Source organism: Tenrec ecaudatus, chromosome 18 (assembly GCF_050624435.1).
Source record: "Tenrec ecaudatus isolate mTenEca1 chromosome 18, mTenEca1.hap1, whole genome shotgun sequence".
NCBI classification, from domain to species: Eukaryota; Metazoa; Chordata; class Mammalia; order Afrosoricida; family Tenrecidae; genus Tenrec; species Tenrec ecaudatus.
In genome coordinates, this window is record NC_134547.1 from 11053324 (window position 1) to 11075137 (window position 21814).

At 48.8% G+C, this 21814-nt stretch overlaps 1 non-coding gene across 1 annotated transcript; it reads left to right on the top strand.

The window, feature by feature from the left end:
• Window positions 1–20996: 20996 nt before the first annotated feature.
• On the top strand, window positions 20997–21159 carry LOC142432975 (U1 spliceosomal RNA). Its single transcript, XR_012781047.1, has one exon. It is a non-coding gene; the product is annotated as a U1 spliceosomal RNA (small nuclear RNA).
• Window positions 21160–21814: the final 655 nt, after the last annotated feature.

Genomic DNA, 21814 nt, shown 5'->3' on the forward strand with positions numbered 1-21814 from the left:
AAATGACAATGATGAAGTAGCAACGAAAATAATGTTATGGTTGGGAGGGTCACCGCCACATGAGGAACTGCATGAAAGGGTGGCGGCCTGAGGAAGGTTGAGAACCGCTGACATAAGGGATTATGACCACAGGGCACAGCAGTTGACGATGTCTCACCATGCACTCTGATCGATGTATGGGATCGATGTCGCCCATCAACTTAGGTAGAAATAGTTGAGAACCACTGGGCTAGAAATTCACAGAGGGACCCTCAGAGGAAAGGTTTGGCTAACTCTTCTGATAAAAAAAAACACAGCCGCTGAAATCCCAACAGAGACCAGTGCTACACTGACATCCATTGGAGGCAGGGGGCGGGCGGTGGGGGCTGGGAATCCACTGGACCACCGCAGGTCTTCCCCATTCTGAGATGCTTAACTGTGATCTGGCTCAGGATTGGCCAAGGCATTGCTGGCCCCGCCCTCCCAGAGGTTAAACCCTCCGAGTCAAACCCATCAGAAGGAGCCCAGGTGGTGGCTAATCACCCTGCTCCAAGAAGAAAAGGATGCAACTCCCTACACCCGCCACCACCACCACCACCCCCCCCACCACCCCACCCCACCCCAACCCCCACCCCGGTCCAGAGTTAGTTTCAGAAACCCACAGGGGCAGCTCGGCCCTGTATCCGGTGAGATAGTCGCCGGGAGTCAGCATCAACTCGATGGCAGTGAGTCTGGTCTATTGGGATTAGCAGCCACTCAGTAGATTCGAGCTCCCGCCTTCCCACGTGAAACTGAGTGGGGGTGGGGGTGGGGGGTGGGTGACAGAGGGGGGCTGAACTTCAGAGGGTTCTCTTGGCTGGAATCTTTATGGAAACAGACCACCAGGCCTTTCTGCCGGTGCACCCCTAGGCAGGTTCGGGCCACCAACACTTCGGTTAGTTTTTAAAAAGAAGCAAAAGAAACTCACTGACATCGGGTCGATTCCGACTTACAGGGACCCTCTAGGATAGGGTAGAACTGCCCCTGTGGATTTCCGAGATGGTAACTCTTTACTTCTCCTTTGGAGAAGCTGGTGATTTTGACGGTGACCTTGTCGTCAGCAGCCCAGCGCAGATGAACCCAGTAGGCCACCTGGACTCCCTAAACACACCCAAGTCACTGTCCTGGGGTCAATTCCCACTCATGGTGAGCCGGTAGGACAGGGTAGAGCTGCCCTATGGGTCTCTGAGCCTGGAACGGGAGTAGAAAGCCTCACCTTTCCCCCACAGAGGAGTACAGCTGACCGTCTGGAGTTACCAACAGGTGATGCCCCAAACTCACTACTAGCAAGTTGAGGCGACCCTATCAGACAGAATAGAACTGTACATCTTTACAGAAGTAGAAAGCTCCGTCCTGTTTCCTGTGGAGCAACTAGTGGTTTCAAATGGTTGATCTTGTGGTTACCAGCCTGATGGGTAAACCCAACACGCCGCCAGAGTCACGGGCAGCTCCAAGGAACCCAAGTGGAAGGCGAATTTCGAGAATGATGAGGTCAACGAATGTATAAGGGTGCTTTGCTTGATTGATGTATGTATGGCTTGTGATAAGAGTTGTATGAGCCCCAATAAAATGATTTATTAATTTTAAAAATTAATAAAAGCCACGGGCAGGGTACAGTGTAGCACCGATAAAACATACAACTTTCCTTTAGATCTGTAATGCTTTCCCCCCCCACCACCACTATCATGACCCCAATTCTACCTTACAAATCCCGCTAGACTAGAGCGTGTTCACGGGTACAGATAAGAGCTGGAAACACAGGGAATCCAGGACAGATACCGCGCCCTGCTCCCCCAGGACCGATCACGAGAGTAGTCATACCAGGAGGGGAAGGGGAAGGTCGGGGAGAAAGCGGGAACTGATCACAGTGATCTCCCTATAACCCTTTCTCAGGGGGGGTGGACAACATAAAACTGGGTGAAAGGAGACATCGGTCAGTGTAAGACATGCAAAAAGAATAATTATCAAATATAAATTTCCAAAGGTTCATGAGGGAAGGGGGAGAAGAATGAGGAGCTGATCCCAAGGGCTCAAGTAGAAAGATGTTTTGAGAATGGTGCTGGCAACAAATGTCCAAACATGCTTGACACGGTGGATGGATGGATGGATGGTGATCAGAGCTGTACAAGCCCCCAATAAAATGATTTTTTTAAAGTCACAGGTAAACTATTTGCAGTACCCGGGGCCTACAAGGAGAGAGAAATAAACCAATTGCGATGACAAGGTGGTATTTATAAGAGAGATCATCCTAGGAGGGAACGTCAGGAGAACCCTCTGCAGTGAGAAATGCCTTGCTGCTCAGCAGGACGTCCTGCAATGGAGGGAATGGTCCAGGGCATCCCTGTCCCAACAGGTGACTGCCAGCCACAGGAGCTGCTGAGATACGGAGCTTGCCCTCATATGTCATGGAAATGAAACCCCAAAAGAGCCAGACAAGTGGACAAAGGAGCTCTGGTGGTGATGTGGCTGCACGTTGGGCTGTGACCCACAAGGTCAGCCGTTCAAAACCACCAGTTGCTCCGAGGGGGAGGGAGATGAGGCTTTCTACTCCCGTAAAGAGTCTAAGTCTGGGAAACCCACAGGGGCCATTTCCCCTGCCCTCTAGGGTCTTTCTGAGCCAGCATCGACTCGGTGGCAGTGAGGAAGGATGGGGGGTGGGGGGTGGCAACAGAAGGCTCGTGGACAAGAATCCATTTACGTTCTGATTCCATTTTCCCACAAGCTTCTTGAGGCTCCTTAGGAGGTAACTCAAGCAAGAACAACATCAACAAAGTCTCACTGGCATCAAATCCATTTCGATTTGTAGTGACCGCATCGGACAGTGTTGAAGCCCCTCTGTGGGTTTCTGAGACTGCCGGTCTTTACGGAAACAGAGAGCCTCGCCTTTCTCCCTTGGAGTGGGAGGTTGGTGGGTCTACCGTGGATCTTGTGGGTAGCAGGCCACGTAGAGCCAACTACCTCACCACTTGGGCTCCTCATATGTGGCTAGTGGCTGCCATCAGGGACTGTGCAGGTCCCCAGAGCCACCAGGGGTTCCTCTTCATACTGCAGCGCCCCCCACCCCCCCTGCATGTGGTCCTGTGGTCCAGCTGTCATCTGCATTCAAGCCAATTCTGACCCCTGGCAACCCTGTGGTGTCGGAGCAGCGCTGCCCTCCTTGGGTTTTCTGGGCTGTGAACTTACTGGAGGCAGGTTGCCAGGCCATTCGTCCATGGCACTGCCGGGTGGCTCGAACCATCAACCTTACTTTCGGTTCATAAACCCACCACCCGTCGAGCTGGTTCCAACTCCTACTGACCCTGTCAGACAAAACAAAACTTTCCCGCCGTGTCTCCGAGACTGTCCCTCTTTACGGAAGCAGACTGCCTCATTTTTTTCACCTGCAGGGTGGCTGGTGGTTTTGAACTGCCAACCTTTAGGTTAACGGTGAAGCGCTTACCAGGGACAGGGAGGTTGGTGGTGACTCTGGGTGAAGAAAAGTGAGTAGACGTAACAAAAGCCAAATGAAGGCGAGGACAAGATACAGAGGTGAACAACCATGGGAATTGCCAGGCTCCATTCTGAGCACTTTGTATGCCTCATCTCATTGAGTCTACAGCACAGCCCCCTGAGGTGGGCGCCGTAGCAAAACCCCTTGGAGAGACGAAAAGACTGAAGCTTCAGAGAAGGTAGGAGGCTTTCCCAAGACCTCACAGCTAGCACGAGGCAGAAATGCCCACATGGAAAATCTAATTATCTGCCATCCAGTTGATTCAGATTCATAACAACCCTATAGGACAGAGGAGTACTCCCCCTCTGGGTTTCCAAAACGTCACATCTTCATAGGAACAGACAGCCTCATCCTTCTTCCCCAGAGTGGCTGGTAGGCTCGAACTGATGACCTTGTGGTGAACAGCTCACTGTGAAACCCACTAGGCCACCATACCAAACTCACCGCAGCTCCTAGTGACCCTACAGGACAGAGTAGAACTGCCCCCCTATGATCCCAAGACCATAGAAAAATCAGAGTGGCTGGTGGTTTCAAATTGCTGGCCTTGTGGTTAGCAGATCATTGTGGACCCACTGCACCACCAGGGGAGAGCTGAAATCCAGAGCCCTGTCTTTCAGCAGCTGCTGGGTCAAACGTCTGGGAGGAGTAGGGGGATGTCCTTGGTAGGCAGAAGGGTCCCGGGTAAAAGGAAGGATGCTACACATCAGGGAGAAAAGAGTCAGCAGGGCCGGCAGGTGAGGTTGGGAAGGTCTGCTGATACCATGGTAAAGACTTGGTGTTTTAGCCTCTGGCAGTAGGGAGCCATAGACGGTCTTTGAGCTGGAGAGGGGATGGGTTCGAATTTCTGTTTAGAAAGCTCTTTTCTGGTCACTGTGGAGGTGAAGAGGCTGGGGTGGGGATCCAGGGCCTTGAGGATGAAGACCTGGATGAGGCTGATGAGCAAACCACACCCCAAACCAAACTCACGGACATTGAGACGATGCCAACCTATAGCGACCCTACAGAACAGAGGTAGATAGAACGGCCCCTCGGGGCTCCCAAGACAGTAAGTCTTTACAGGAGCAGAAAGCCTCCTCTCTCCCCCTCAGGGCTGCTGGTGGATTCAAACCACTAAACTTGTGGTTAGCCATCCAGTGCCTAGCCACTAAGCCACCAGGGCTCCCATGATGGGGGGTAGGGGGGTGGAGAACGCATCTGAAGGCACAAGGAAGAGGTATAACTTGTCCACCGTCGTGTGGGGAAGGAGCAGCTGCTGACATGTCCCAGCCCCTCCCAGTCTGATCTTCATCTTTCCAACATGCACAGTCCTGCCAGCTGCTTCCCCATACGGGTGAAAATAGCACACACACCACGTCTGCTTTGTGTGTTAAACATCCGCCTTCCCTGTTCCAACATGGGCAGGATGTCTTTAAACAATCCACCCCTAGAATCACAGAAAGCCATGACTTCTGAAAAAAATTAGATTCAAGGGCGGAGGACGGGCACTTGGACTCATGCTTACCTTCTTAAATTGGCATAATCGTTGATATTTAAAAATTCCAAGGCATATATATATATATATATATATATATATATATATATATCCCTGATGTCATATGAGGCTGCTAAACACAAAGTGGAAAGTTCAAGACCATCGGCCGCTCTGAGAAAGAAAGATGAGGCAGGCTGCTCTCGTGAAGATTTACACACAGGGTCACTGTGTGTCGGAATCAACTCCATGGCAGTAGGTTGGGTTTGGGTTGGAAGCATTCAAAAGAAGTGCCTGCTGGTCTACGTCAACTGCCAGCCAAAAGGTTAGTGGTTTGAGTCCACCCTGAGCCATCTCGGAAGAAAGCCCTGGAGATCTCCTTCTAAACCAAAACCAAAACCAGTCATTGAAAGCCCTGCAGAACACACTTCTTCTCCCATACATATGTGGATGCCATAAGTCAGAATCCACTCAACAGTAACTGGGCTGGAACCGAACTGGGTTGGCCTGGGATGAATTAGAAAAACATAAGCACATTTTTTTCAAACAAAATGAAAAAGACAGCCTACAGATCCTTTGAGGGTGTCACAAATGAACTCACTCTCAAGTTGACAAAGTGTGTGTGGGGGGGGGGGCTTGATAAAACTGTGGGGATGAGGGTGAAGGAAGACAAGCCCTGTAGGCGGGACACCGACATCGCTACGACGTCACCCATCTCTGTTAAACTGAACATTACAGTGCCTTGGGTTCGGCATTTGTCATTCTGGAAACACACAAGGTGGGTCCAAAGATGTAAGTAGAAGCATATTCGTTGCCGTTTGGGTCTTTAAAGACAAACTATTAGTCACAGTTTACACCTCCACCAACTGGGCCCCATGTTTATTGCTGGCAAAATGGCAAAAGAGGCTAGGGCTCTGGGGTGTTCAGCGTGAGGGACTTCACCAAATCCCCTTTGGTACTTGGGAATGTTTTCTGGAAATAGAAGAAAAAGCCAATTTGTTGGCCCTATCCTGGAAATCTGTTAGCCCATGTGGGGTTTCAGGGTGGGATGAGGGGGAATGAAGAAACATCAAATCCCTCCTAGGTCTATCCAACTCATTTTCTATTTCCTCTTTCAACCAGATGAGGCAAGGTTTGAGCCTTCATTTCATCAAGTGCGAAATCACAGCCCAACCTGGGCTGGTAGCCAGAACTGACAATCTAAGTTCAGACGTGGGTTCAAGGGCGGAAGGTGTCTCACTTCTCTTGGATTCAAGCAATGCGAATCTCCCTCTGAGATTTACAGAATCTAGGGAACATCTTGGTTTCGGCGGTTTCTCCCCTGGCGGGAGCCTCCGTTTCCCCACCTGCACAATCCAGAAAATCTGGAATTCCACACAAGTGATTTCCCTAAGCCTCCATACTGACTCTCTCCAAGCCTCCCAAGCCTTCCCTCCTGCCATGCCAGCTGTCCTGAAGCCTTCCCTGGACTTCTCCACCTGGTGGGAATGCCTCGTCATTTTCACAAGAGCCAGCTCAAGGGTCTGCTCGCCTGGAGAGACGTTCTTGGCCGTGGCTCCTGCGATCTCTGGGTCACCTCAGTCTAGAGCTTCATCCCAGGCCTGGAGTCTAAGGGTCTGAAATGAGGAAGAAGGGCCAGAAAGAGAGGTTGCCGAAGAGGAGAGGGGGGAACTGGGCGAAGGGAGTCTGGGAGAGAGGATGGAAATATTGGGGAGGAAAGGAAGGGGGGCATTAAAGGGGGAGACACCAGTAGAGGGCTGCCGGGCCCTTTCTGAACTCACCATGTTGCAACTCCCCGTCCCTCTGCCGATTTGGTCAAAGGTCCTGCCTGGCCCCAGGGCTGTGGTTTTTAAAGCCCTGGGGAAGGAAATGACCAACTTTCCTCCCCAAGGTTCCGATTGGCCTGTGCTCTGGGGGACCCGGCGGATTCTGTCCTTGAGGCCCACACACATCCAGGGTACTTGGAATGTCTCCTCCCAGTTGGAGGGTGGAAGCCTGGGCTGGGGACCCTGAGGAGGTCCCTGGTCTGAGAGGAGCAGGGAAAACCAGCTGGCAGAGGATTCCTGCCCCAGGCTGGGCTCAGCACCACCACCCCATGCCTTGTCCCCCTCCCCCCTGTTAGATAATACTTCCTCTCCTTTTGCAGACCCTCCCAGGGGTCCAGCTAGCTCAGACTCCCACAGGTTTCCCCCCAAAGTAGGGGCTGTGCTCCCTACCCACCTACCACCACCTCCCAACCAAGTTACTCTGAGGGTCAGAAAGGCCAAACAGATGGGTGGGGGTGGCCCAGCCCTCAGGCACACGGTAAAGCAGAGGGACAGTTTTTTTTAATGGTGTGTGTTTAAGTGTGGGGGGGTGGGGATCCTCAAGGATCTGGATCCCACAGTGGCTGTGACCACGACCCTAACCATGACCATCGTGGGGAAGGCGCGGACTGGCCAGCGTTACGTTCTGTAGCTCAGGACTCAGAGCTGACTACAAAGCAATAGGCTTGTTTGGGTTTGTTTGTTTCCAAAGGACCCCCAATGGTGCATGGCTACACACCTGGTTGTCCATCAGGAGGCCCACGGGAGGAAGACCTGGCCATCCAACCCCGCCCGTAAAGTTGTCAACCTTGGGAAGCTCTTAGAGGCTGTTCCCTGTCCCGTGGAATCACCGTGAGCTGGAAACAACTTGATGGCCCCCAATCGACACCGCAGGGTTTGGAGAGGATGCCCGGGTGGCACAGACACTTCATCCACACAGCTGCGAACCTAAAGATTGGTGGTTCGAGACCATTCAGGGGCACCGTGGAAGAAAAGTCTAGTGGCCATTGTACCACACTGCTTGATGTGACAAACGATGGAATGATGTGATAGATGTAGTCACTCCCAATTAAAATAAATTTTAAATAAATAAAATTAAAAAGAGACCAATTAATAGGAGGAGGAGAACAACAACAACAACAACAAGAAAAGACTGATGACCCTCTTCTGAAAAGTCACAGCCTGAAGCACTTGTCCATCCCCACCCACCACCCCACAAGAGATCATAAAGACACTGTGTATAATCCTTTCATGTCACCATAGTAAGTCAACTGTGGAAATAAGTCCTCTGGAGACGAGTCCTGCTCTGTGTACATGGGGCCACCATGATGGTCCCCAAGTGTGGGGCTGTGGCCCGTGTGACACAGTCAAGCCAGCCACCAAGGAAGGAGACACAGAGAGTTCCGTTGCTTATGCTAAGCGGGGAGAGATCTGGCTGAGGCGCCCTCCATGCAGCTGCTAACATTGTTGTGATAGGTTTATTGTGCCAACTTGGCCAATAGGAACATGTGGGATTAATCAGGTCACAGTTTGATTGGAGGGCAGAGAGATAATTGGTCGGCAAGCCCCGCCTCTCTCTCTGTGTCTCTCTTACTCTCTGGTGATTGGAACACCATGTGTCAGCTTTAGCTAGTTCTCTGCCTCAACTTGTGAGCTACACTACCTGTGGGACAGCCAACCCATGGATCATATTGCTAGATCTTGAGGTTCCTTTGAGACCTGCTTCACCACACTGCTGGTGTGTACATTGCTTGAGCTTGAGGCTGGTGGATCCTGTCATCTTGCATTGCTTGAATTCGATATCCCATCTTGGGCCTGCTTCCCCAAGCTCCTGAGCTGCTGACTGTTGCTGAGCCACCCTGTTGTTTGCTGCCTGTGGCCAGACTGCCTGCTTTGCCCTGGGGAAGACTCATCTGTCTGCTTCCTTGACCTTGAACACAGCCACCCTCGTGAGTAGAAGGACTTTCAGTATGTTAACTGTTCCATGGAAGTGAGTTCAACTGAACCCTCTGTACTGCTGTGTGGACTAGTTAGCTGGCTGTTACATTCCTTCATGCTGTGTATATCTATCCTCTTACATATATATATAGATATATGATAAATAATCATATATATAATCATAAGTGTCCTGGTTTTGTTTCTCTAGAGAACCCTGTCTAACACCATCGTCTTCTTCACCAGGCATCCAGCTGACACAGGGAGGTGAGCCAAGGACCCCAAGTCTTCATGGTTGGGTTTGTAACAGCCGAAGTTGGGGTGATACCTGCTTCCATGTTGGGTTTGTAACAAAGTTGGGGGTGACAGGTGGTATCATTAGTGCTCTAAACACTTTGCTGTTGGACTTACACCAGACCAGGCTGGGCTATACTTGCCCCATTGCTGAACCCTTAGTAGAGAAAGTTGGAGTGACACTCACTTCATTGTGGGTTTTGTGGCTGTTGATGTTGGGGTGACATGTGTTATCATATCAAGTACTCCAAACACTTCACTGTTTGACTTAGACCAGACCAAGCTGGGGTTACACTTGCCCCATCGCTGAAGTCTTAGGAGAGAAAGTTGGAGTGACATTCGTAACAGGCAAAGTTGGGGTGACTTTCAGTAAAGGATTGAGTGCTCCCATGTCTGAAAAAGAGGAGAGGGGACCCCAATTCATCCGATTATCCGTTTCTTTGGTGTTTTCATCGCAGATCTTCTGTGCAAATCAACTGCGTCCACAAACATCCTCTCCGGGATCAGCAGACCCCATCTCTGAGGTCAGCGAAACTTCCTGACTCTGGGGTTTCTCAGAAAGGGGCAGTGGCTGTTCTTATCTCGGTTGGTGGGAGGGGGGGAGTTGAAGGCAATGGGGGGTTTTCTATCAACCCTGGGTATCCACGAGTCAGTGGCAAATGGTTAGGGATTTGACCAGTCCACATCCACACATCCAAACCACAACCACCAGACTTGGAAATGGGGCCCGCCGCTTGCTGGTTCTCCCCTCATCCTGGTCCTCTGGGAGCAAATGATTGTAGACTTAGAGATTTCTTCTCCGGCAGTCCCAGACGCACAACCCACTGGAAACCAAACCCACTGCCATTGAGTCATGCCAACTCATTCAAAGAGAAAAACAAACAGCTCACTGTTATCAGTGGACTCAGCCTCACAGCGATGCTATAGCACAAAGGAGAACTGCCCCCTGAGGATTCCCAGGGCCGTACCCCTCCCTTCACAGGAGCAGAAAACCTCGTCTTTCTCCCTAGGAACGGCTGGTGGATTTGAACTTCCAACCACATGATTGGCAGCCCAACTTGTAACCCACTCCACCACCAGGACTCCTTAGACTGACTCTCCGAAACCCTGAAAGATAGAGTGGAACTATTCCATAGGGTTTCGGAATCTGTAAATCTCTTTGGGGACAGAGAGCCTCGTCATTCTTTGAAGCAGCTGGTGGGTTTGAACAGCTAACCTTTCAGTGAGCAGCCAAGCATGTTACTCACTGTGACACCTGGGTTCCTAGCCACAGATGTAACCAACCAAAACCAAAGGCCAAGCCAATTCTGGCTCATAGCAACCCTGTAAGACAGAGGAGAACTGCTCCATAGGGTTTTCGAGGCTGCACATCCTTCTGGGAGCAGACTGCTGCATCTTCCTCACATGGAGCGGGTAGTGGGTTCAAACCGCCTACCTTTGGTTTTTGTTAGGATTTTTTTTAACAGTTTTATTGGCACTTCATCCACATATCATACAATTCAATAGGTCAATCCTATCAAGAAGAGCTGTACCATCTTTACCACAATCGATTTTAGAACATTTTCTTCTTCCTTGTACGCATTGTTATTCGTGCAATTTATTTCAATATTGGAAAAATATACACAACAAAATGTCCTCCCACTCAACCACTTCTACATGTATAATTCATGTTGTACAACCATTATTGATGTCCCTCTCCAAAGCGTTCCGCCGCCATGCCCCGCAAGCCAGCGGTTCTCAACCTTCCTAATGCCGCGATCCTTTCTTATGGTTCCTCATGTGCTGGTGACTTCCAACCATAAAATTATTTTCATTGCTACTTCATCACTGTCATTTTGCTACCGTGATGAAGCATCATGTAAATGTCTGATAAACAAGATGTATTTCCATTGTTACAAATTGAACATCATGAAAGCATCGCGATTCATCACAAAAACATTAAGTAATTCTAGATTGTGAAATATTTATTTCTAATGAAAAATCAATCAAATTTTGTCTTGAAGCATGGTGTCGCATGGAGCACAGTCTTCACGCCAGGTACTCGTATGTGGGCGTATCTGCATGTGGGTGGACCGGCCTGGAGATGGATAGAGGAGCGGAGTCTTGGTTCCTAAGACCATGGGAAATGTGTGTTGGCTGATGGTCTTAGGTGACCCCTGTGAAAGGGTCATTTGACACCACCACCGGAGGGATCGCGACCCACAGGTTGAGAACCATTGGCATAACTACGAAACTACCAGGAGTCTTTAATCTGGGTGCTGTTCTGCCTCTGAAGGCCCTAGGGAGAAACACTTCCCTACCTCTCCCACTCCCGGGGCGTCCGCGAGCTCCTTGGCTTGTGGCTGCATCACTCACTAAACCACAAATCACACCTGTTGACGGAAATCCAGATCTGACTCACAGCGACCCTGTAGGGCAGAGTAGAACTGCCCCCACAGGGTTGCTAAGACTGCGGGTCGCCGCCTTCTCCTCCTCCTCCTCCTCCTCCTCCTCCTCCTCCTCCTCCTCTTCGCAGATGGTGGGTTGGAACCGCAGAGCTTTGCGTTAGCAGCCAGCGCTTTAACAGCTGGGCCACCAAGGCTTCTAAGCACAGGCAGAACCTCCTGAAGCCAACCTGTTGCCGCCTAGTCGTTAGCAACTCATAGCAGCCCCGAAGCACAGAGTAGAGCGTCCAGCTCACCACAACCCTACACACAACAGAATGACACCCTGCCCCGTCCTGCGCCTGCCTTGCAGTTGTTTCTCCTGTCTGTGCCCACTGGGGCAGCCCCCGTGGCAACCCACCCCTTTACGGAGCAGGAGGTCCTTTTCCAGGGACGGGTCTCCCCTAAGAGGGCGCCCAAAGCACGTGAGTGGAAGTCTCGCTGTTCCTTGCCTCAAAGGAACATTCTGGCTGTACTTCTCCCAGGAGAGATGGGTTTGTTCCCTTGGCAGTCCGCGGGGCTTTCGTGGGTGCTGCCTGTGAGTTTCCTGGGGCTATTGCAAGGAGCTGGAGAAGTCAGGAGAGAAAGCAGTGCCGGGATTAACAGCTGGTGTCAGAAGTGGGTCAGAGAAGGATGGAGGGTGGAGGCCTGTCTGATGCCTGCGGTCAGCGTTTGTTTTACACCGAGAAACCTTCTAGAGGCAGCTCGCACTCCGGGCCGCGATATCAGCGCCCCCAAGCGCCTTCTCCGGGAACTACACCTGGCGTCTCAGGCAGATTGTGGCACGTAAACTTGGAAGTCTTCGTAGTTTTGAACGGTGCCTGTGAATGTTGTTAGCGTGAGTTTAGGTTTTATGTGTTATTTGGAAGGTTATTTTGGGGGGCTCAGATGCTCCTGAATGTTTCTAACTTCAAATAATGGGGATGAAACCTCTATCTATCTATCTATCTATCTATCTATCTATCTATCTATCTATCTATCTATCTATATATATTTGCCATTGAGTCAATGCTGGCTCACAGCGACCCACTGTGGGTTTCCGAGGCTGTAACTGTGTACAGGAATAAAAAGCCCAGTCTTTCTCGTGTGGAGCTGCTGGTGGTTTTGAACGGCCGACCATGCGGATGACAGCCCAATGCGTAACCACTACACCACCAAGGGGTGTGTGTGTGTGTGTGTGTGTGTGTGTGTGTGTGTTCTCCTGATTCATTCAGGAGGAGACTTGCATTTACCATATGAAACTTGGTGGGTCTGTGGGTTAAACCATGGGCTGCTAACTTCCAAGTCGCCGGTTCAAACCCACCTGCTGCTCCTCGGGAAAAAGATGAGGCTGTCTGCTCTTGTAAAGATGTACAGCTTCCAAAACCTTAGGAAGCAACCCTACACTGTCCTGCACACGGGGTGGCTTTGAGTCAAAACGGGCGCCATGGAAATGAGTTTGGCCATCATTGTGGCTCTTCATCCTTAAATTATTCGGTATCTTTCAAGAACAAGAATTTTCTCTTTCATAACAACGGTACAGTTATCTCTGTGGTGGGGATGTGGTGGCGGCGTTGCTGGCTGCTGCCGTTGTTAGCTGCCTTCACAGAGACCTGTAAGCCACAGAACACGCACTACCCAATCCTGCGACGGCCCCACAGCCATTGTGCCCAAACCCACCGCTGCAGGCACGGTGTCCATCCAGCTCCTTCACAGTCTCCTTGTTTTGGCTGATGTGCCACCTCACCGAGCCTGGTGTTCTTCTCCGGGCCCAGGTCTTTCCTGGTGACAAGTCCAAAGTACATGAGACACAGAAAGACAAAGACACACCATCGGACGGAGCCGATTTGGAAGTCCCACTAAACGATCCAGGTTTTGCCTTAAACATGCCTCTTACAGACTAGAGGAACTGAAATACTCCTTTGGACGTAAGGCCAAAATGGCCTGGTGGGAGAAGAAGTAGGCTTCGTCTGCTAGCCCACATCCCAAGGCTGAGTGCAGATTTGGAAATCATTGAATTTGATCTGGAGGTTGCACAAACGCTGGCAACTTAAGATAACGGCGTATTTGCTATTTTCAAACACTCTTTGCTCTTCATGGCATGGCTTGGTCCTGAAGACGGCCCTCACGAGGCGAACACTGAAGATATCCCTGCTATGGCAACGTGCCCTGAAGAGAACAGATGGTGCCCAGTTATCAGGAAGAATCACATCTGGGGTCTTAAAGGCTCGCCTTAAACCAAGCAGCCATCCATCCAGGTGAGGTGTCTGCTAAGTCCACAGAACGGAGCACACTACCTGGTGTGATCAAAGGATTATTCATAATAAAATCCATCATCAGAGGAGGGGGCTGTATTAGAGCATAAAGTCTGAGCTCCTGATTTGCAGAAGGCTACGGGTGACAGAGAAACTCGAGATCAACTTACAGATCCCCCTCATGGACTAAGCTCCCACTGAATTCCCTCAGTCCCGTCCAAACAGCTGAGTAGTCTTGTCTTCAGACAGTGTGCATTGGACAGTGGGTCACTGCAGGAATAGTGAGGCTAAAAATTAACCTTATCATTTGTTTCCCCTTTTAACTTGTTCTACTCCTTGTTGGTTTTGTGCTTTCTTTTGGATTGGAATTTTTCTGTGTTTTATGGGATTATTTTTTTTCTGGTATGTGTTTCTCTATATGAAATTCAGGATAGGTAAATCTATTGAGACAGTAACTAAATGAATACTTCCTTGGGATTGTGGCGGGTGGAGTCAGAGGGAAATAGAGAGGAGCTCATAATAATAGATACAAGAATGAAAGGGGAAAAAAGAATGAAAGAAAATGCTCTAAAGTTGATTGTGGTGATGAATGCACAAATCTTTTTAAATGTATTCAAACCATCGAATTGTATAATACACAAATTAGATGTCAATAAAACTTTAAAAAACAACAAAGTATGTTGAGACAAGGCCATCACCATTCTCCCATCTAGGCATCCTGGAGAAATAAGGAACATAATACTGGTACCCTACCTTAGGCAATCCCCAGTCCTTATTTAAATGCCGCTACGGTTCCAGTCAAGCCCTCTACCACAGTCCAGTTTCAAGGATGTTTGGATAAAGACATTCTGAAGCTCCTCGTTCCCCATCAACAGCATGGTCACCCTGCCCTTTGCGTGAACCCTCCCTCTCTGGCTCACTTCCTTCTCAGTGGGATTTTCAGGCGGTTTCCGTTCTTTGAACGCATGTTACACTATGTGCTTGCACGTGGACGAGCCCTGTGCTCCTGCCCTCGCATAAGGAGAGGCACAAGAAATGCTTAAGAAATGGGCTTGCCTGGGGGGAAGTCCAGCAACTATGGCGGGTCCAAACCCAGTCCAGGGATACATACGGCAGTCAACTAAGAAGGGGAAAGAAAGAGAGAGAAAAAAAGACATGGGTAGGTGGCAGGAGAGAGCAGGGCACTAACCCACCCAAGGGGAGGATATTGTTTATATCTCCACAGGAGCAGGAGAGAGAGACCAGGCTTCAACCCGATGCGCCAAGACATGAATACAACATACCAGCATGTGCCAGGGAACCAATAGGGAGGTCTGCAGGCCGGCCCCAATCCCAACGATGTGGCACCACCTCTCCCTCCCTCGGAAGAATGCACTTCAGAGGACAGCACTGGGGCTACCATTTGGGGAGAGGGGCGCATCGGATTAGAGCACACGGGAGAAATGAAAAGGATGGAGAGGGAGGAGAGGACATCCGGGCCCACCAAGCCCTGAGGATGATATTCCTGCTCAGAGCAGACAACGCACAGAGAGGACCATAGGGCCAACCCCATCATGAGACACGACGTCCCTCACTAAACCTTAGTGCTGCGGGAACAACACTGGAGGCACAGCGCGGGAGTGTGCACAATCTGACCGCATCGTGGGGGGTGAAACACTAAGGCCACGCAACAGAGCAACAAAGGGGAGCAAAGTGATGAAGTCTCTGGGGAATACCAAAAATAGACTTTGGAGGAAGAGCGTGGCGCCCCCTCAGACTTGACCGGGAAACACTCGCAAAGGCCAACAGACCTTGAACTGTTTACAGGCTTTTCCATTGGTGTCAGTGGCTTTCTTTTTGTTGTTTTTATTTTGGTTTGGGGTTTTTTTTTATTGTTGTTATTGTTTTGTTGGTTTTGACTTCCTTTGTTATTTTATTTGGCTTTGCCTGTTTTTTGCACTTAGTAATGTATCTGCATGCCTATCTAGATAAGATAGGTGGGATAAATAACTCAGAGGTGAAAAAAATGGGACCAATGGCTCTGGGGTGATACTGGAGAAGGGGAGGTGGGAGAAAGTAAGGGTGGGGTAGGAACAAACCCAGGGATAAGGGAACAACAAGTGGGGCTTAATCAAGGGAAATGTAGCAACAAGGAATTACTAAACCCGAATGAAGGCTAAACATGATGGAAAAGAGGAAAGTAAAAGGAAATAGAGAGGAAAAAAACAGGAGGCAAAGGACCTTTATAGAGGTCTAAATACAGACATGTACATATGTAAATATATATATATATAAAACGAGAGGGGAATAGAACTATGTACTCATATCTATATATTAAGAATTAAGGTTGCAGATGGACATTGGGTCTTGACTCTAGTACTCCCTCAACACAAGAACATTTTATTCTAACAATCTGGAATTCTGGGATCCTCACCAGCATTCAGGATCTCTGACGACAAAATGGATGCATAAGCAAATGTGGTGAAGAAAACTGATGGTGGCCGGCTATCAAAAGATATAGCATCTGGGGTCTTAAAGGCTTAAATGTAAATGAGCGGCCATCTAGCTGAGAAGCAACAAAGCCCACATGGAAGAAGCACACCAGCCTGTGTGATCATGAGCTGTCAATGGGATCAGGTATCAGGCATCTAAGACCCAGAACCAAATCATACCCAATGTGAATGGGGGGTGGGCAATGGCCCATCTGTAGACAGTTGGACATCCCCTCACAGAGGGTTACAGGGGAGAGATGAGCCAATCAGGGTGCAGTATAGCATGGATGAAACACACAACTTTCCTCTAGTTCTTTAATGCTTCTTTCCCCCCACTGTCATGATCCCAATTCTACCTTACAAATCTGGCTAGACCAGAGCATGTACACTGGTACAGATAAGAGCTGGAAACACAGGGAATCCAGAGCAGATAAACCCCTCCGGACCAATCATGAAGGTAAGGAGATGGTGGGGGAAGAGAGAGGGAACAGATCACAAGGATCTACATATAATCCCCTCCCTGAGTAGGGGGGGGGGGCGGGTGGAGAACAGAAAAGTGGATGAAGGGATCTATCAGTCAGTGTAAGACATGAAAAAAAATTTTAATTATCAAGAGTTCATGGGGTGGGGGGTGATGATCTGATCCCAAGGGCTCAAGTAGAAAGAAAATGTTTTGAAAATGATGATGGCAACAAATGTACACCTGTGCTTGACACAATAGATGGATGGATGGATGGATGGATGGATGGATGGATGGATGGATGGATGGATGGATGGATGGTGATAAGAGCTGTACGAGCCCCCAATAAAGTGATTTTTATTTTTATTTTTTTGTGATTCTTAAAAAGAAAGAAATAAATGGGTTTGCAGGGAAGAAGTAAAAGGCCCATGACCTGCATTTGTCACTTTTGTGTTGGTGTCACTTCGTCATCAGCATCAAGCTCTGGACCAGCGGTTCTCCACCTCCCTCCTGCCGAGACCCTTGAAGGCAGTTCCTCATGGGGTGGTGACCCCCACCATCAAATTATTTTCATTGCTACTTCATCACAGTCATTTTGCTACTGTGATGAATCGTCATGTAAATATCTGATAGGCGGGATGTGTTGTCATCATTACAAATGGAACATCATGAAAGCATCGTGATTCATCACAAAAACAATATGTCGTTCTATCTTGTGCAATGTTTATTTCTAATGACAAATCAGTGAAATGTTGTCTTGAAGCATGGTGTAGCACGAGTAACAGTCTTCACGCCAGGTACTCATAGGTGGGCGTATCTGCATGTGGGCGGACCCCCCTGGAGACAGATAGAGGAGCGGCGTCTCAGTTCCTAAGACCATCGGAACTATGTGTTTTCCAATGCTCTTAGGCGACCTCTGTGAAAGGGTCATTTGACCCCCCAAGGGGTTTGTGACCCACAGGTTGAGAACTGCTGCTCTAGACCCTCAGCGTCCAACATGGCAAGTGCCAGCCACTAGGGGCTCATGAGCCTCCGAATAGGGTGGGTCCAGACTGAGAGGTGACATACACACTATGCGGTAGTTACCTAATCTCCTGTCAGTTTGAGGGTATTATGAGCAAAGGGGTGGGGTTTAGCCTGTCAATCAAGTCACAGCTTGATGACCTCATTTGGAGGCATGGCAGAGGTAAATACCCCACTAGAGGCTGGCCCCACTCTCTCTGCCTTCCCATTTCTGCTGTGGAGACATTCAGAGAGCTGGAGGAGCAGTGTGGAGACCCAGGGCAACGTTGAGATGCTTCCACTACTACTGGATCCACAAGGCCTTCTACCCACCGGCCTGCGATCTTCCTGCATTGGGCATCATTGCATGTGCTGAGTGAATCTAAAGAGGAATTTATAGACTGGTATCGGACATATGGGCTAGTATCAGACTTACTTACAGAGTTGATCTGGACTGGGCTGGGATGTTTTCTTAATAGACAATTATTTTTAATATAAAGCTCTCTCTTCCACATATGAGTGTCTCTGGATTTGTTTCTCTAGAATATTCGGACTAGCACACACAAGATATCGCACAAAGCCTAAGAGGGTGTATTACTCTGGGTACTTTAGAGAAACAAATCTACAGAAACTCATGTATAAGAGAGAGATTTATGTAAAGATTAAGTGTGTATCAAGAAAATATCCCCACCCAGTGCGGTCCAAGCCCACAAGTCCAACATTAACCCATATGTCCAACACCAATCCACAAAGTCCTCCCCCATCTCACAATACCGACACAACGATGTTGACTGCAGGAGGAAAGCTGAGTCACTGAATATGTAAACCTCTCAGCCCTGGCAGGAGTCTCCACACGGCTGCTCCAGCACCCAGGGCTGCATCGGGGTAGGTCCATGTGGCTTCTCCTTGGGGATGTCTTGCAGGAAGTCAGCCTTGCCAGCTGAAGCAGGGAACTGGCTAAGGCAGCTGCACCCTGGTGTGACCATCACAAAGCAAGAGACCCAAGAGCCATTTATCCCTCCACCCTTCAATTAACCCCATATGTGTTTATCGGCCAGGTTAGCACAATAAACTAACTCAGAGGGTCAAAGAGCTCAAGTGCAGTTTGTGTCATGGTTGTTGTAGTTAGGGACCATCAGGTGGGTTACAGCTCTCAGGGACCATACACACAACAAGAAGAAACACCATTCGACACCCCCAGCAGCCATGTGGGCGGCCTCCACTTTCACTGCAACATCATCAACGCTTCACATTTTCCTGAAGTTGTGACCATGGGAAGCCCCTCACCAGCATCTTGTTGGCCATCACCCCCCCACCATCACTCACTGCGATGTACACCCTGGCCGTGCGTGCCAAAGATTCAGAACGTAGTGTTTTTACAACTTCTGAAGTCTGATCAAACCTGTAATCAAGATGCACCGTAGTAGTGACGGGAATGTGAGCTTGGATAGCTACGAAGGATTGCTCATGGGAATGAACATGGGGCCTTGGAAATGCCAGGGAGCCTCCAACATTTTTGTAGAAGAATTCCATTGCCTTTCCATTTCATTTTGTCCATGGACTTTTTGAAGCCCCTCCATAGAGACAACGCAGGGTAGAGTTTTGCATGAGAAGTGACGTCTTCACGGCAATACCTTCCTTTTCCAGCAGCATGAGCGATGACAGTCGACAGGCCATGCCACATGGAATGCACGGGGATCAGATCAAGTGCACCTGGGAACAGATGATGCAGAAGGTCCCGGTGCATCGGTCAGGACAAGGCCAGGGTCCAAGTGCATCAATTGCTCAGCTGCAAGTTGAATTTGAAGGAAATCAAAGCAAGACAACAAAAGTCAAAATATGACTGTGGCGGGATTATTGTGCCAACGAGGCCTCCATAGGAACATGTGGGTGGAGTTTAGTCAGGTTGCAGCTTGATTGGAGGGTGACTGAGATAAATGCTTTCCAAGCCGACATCCCATCTTTTTTTTTCCCTCCCTGGCAATTGGACCAGCGTGCTGATGCTTGAGCTAGTTCTTTTACCCAACCATGTGCTGCACTACCTGTGGGCTGACCCAACCTGTAGATCCTGTAGCCTTGCTGTGCATCGCGAGAGCCCGAGGCTCCTTCCAGACCTGCTTCGCCACCCTGCTGATGGACTGTGTCACCTGCCATATAGTTCTAGGGCTCAAGACCCCATCGGACCTTGCTTCTCTACACTCCCCAGCTACTGACTGCCACTGCCCCATCCTGCTGTCCACTGCCTGCAGCTGACTCTGCCTGTCTTGCCTGAGGGTAGCCGCCACAGTCTGCTTGCTTGACATTGAACCCACAGCCATTGTGAGTTGAAGGACCTTCAGTATATTAATTGTTCCGCAAAAGTGAGTTGAACCGAGCCCTCCGTACTGCTGTGTGGACTCACTGACCGTTAAATGCCTTCTCACTGTATAAACCTATCTATAGCTATATAATCCTAAGTGTCCAGGTTTTGTTTCTCTAGAGAACCCCACCTAACACAATGGCCTTGACTATATCGCACCAAGTATGAAGAGCATCTCAAAATTAAATCTCAACACGCAAGACCCAAGACCAAGAGCGGGATGCAATGATCTGAGGACATCCTACGTCAAGGAAGTAAAGAATCATGAAAAGGAATAACAGATTGGATGATGGAAGGGAGCTGAGATTTGCCCTTGAACGCAGAACAGCTAACGCGTGCGCAAGAGCTGATGACGTAATTGCTAAGCAGAGCCTCTCAAAGGGAAGCTTGAGAAGACAAAGTAACGTGTGATGATGGAATGTGCAAAGACCTCTGGAAGCGTTCCCTGCTCTGAATGGAAGCCTGACAAGGTGGTCCTTTATCACCACTCCGATGTAATATAGTCCTGGACGTCTTAGGCAGAGTTATTAGACGTCCAAAAAAGAAATCAAAGGCATCCCATTTGGCAAAGAAGAGGCAAGATGCTCTCTATTTGCAGATGCAATATTAAAAATCGCTGGAACTAGTTGAAAAGATTGGCAACCTAGCAAGCTATGAGGTCAACATACAAAAACCAGTGGGATTCTTTTGTGTTCAAGAAGAGGACTCTCAAGAAAAAACTGGGTTTTAAGTATCATTTACAGTAACCACCCAAAAGACAAAATACTTAAGAATAAGTCAAACAGAGAAACAAAATACATACACAAAGAAAGCAAAAACATTCCACAAGAAACCAAAACAGGCTTACATAAGTGGAAGAAGGTCTTATTCCTAGACAGGAAGAAATCAATATTACTGAAAGCACTCGGTAAATTCAGTGCAATTTCTATCCAAATCCCTGCACAATTCTTCAAATAAATGAAAAAAACCCAGCAATTTCATAATGAAGAAAAGAAATCCAGGATAAACAAGATACTATGAAAAAAAACCCCAAAGTAATACTTACCTGGCAGTGGAGAGACCACGATCATGAAGGTGGTTTTCCCAGGATGAGGCTGATCATTGCACTCCGGATGTGCTGACCCCTGCTATTTCCCCAAACGTGGGAAACTCGACTGCATAATTTGTGGTAGTGGGGGACTGCATTCACGCTCTTCCCTGATCTTAACAAAAGAAAAAAAAAGTAGGAGGCCTCTCACTCCCCAACTACAAAACCTATTAGACCAGCAGTTCTCAACCTGTGTGTCGCAAAACCCTTTGGGGGTCAAATGACCCTTTCACAGGGGTCACCTAAGACCACCAGAAAACACATATTTCTGATGGTCTTCAGAACTGAGACACCAATCCTCTATCCATCTCCAAGAGGGTCCACCCACATGCAGATACTCCCACATACGAGTACCCGGCATGAAGACTGTTACCTATGCTACACCATGCTTCAAGATTCAATGTCATAAAAAAAAAAAAGATTCAATATCATTGATTTGTCATTAGAAATAAATTTTTCACAATATAGAATGACATCTTGTTTTGTGATGAATTGCTCTGTTTTCATTATGTTCAATTTGTAACAATGAAAATACATCCTGTCTAACAGATGATTCATCATAGCAGCAAAATGACAGTGATGAAGTAGCAATGAAAATAATTTTATGGCTGGGGGTCACCACAACACGAGGAACTGTATGAAAGGGTTGCAGCACTATGAAGGCTGAGAACCACTGTATTAGACAGCCCTAGTCACTAAAACAGTTTTGTATTGATTCAATGGTAAATATGTACACTGATGGATCAGAACACGGAACCTATAAAAACC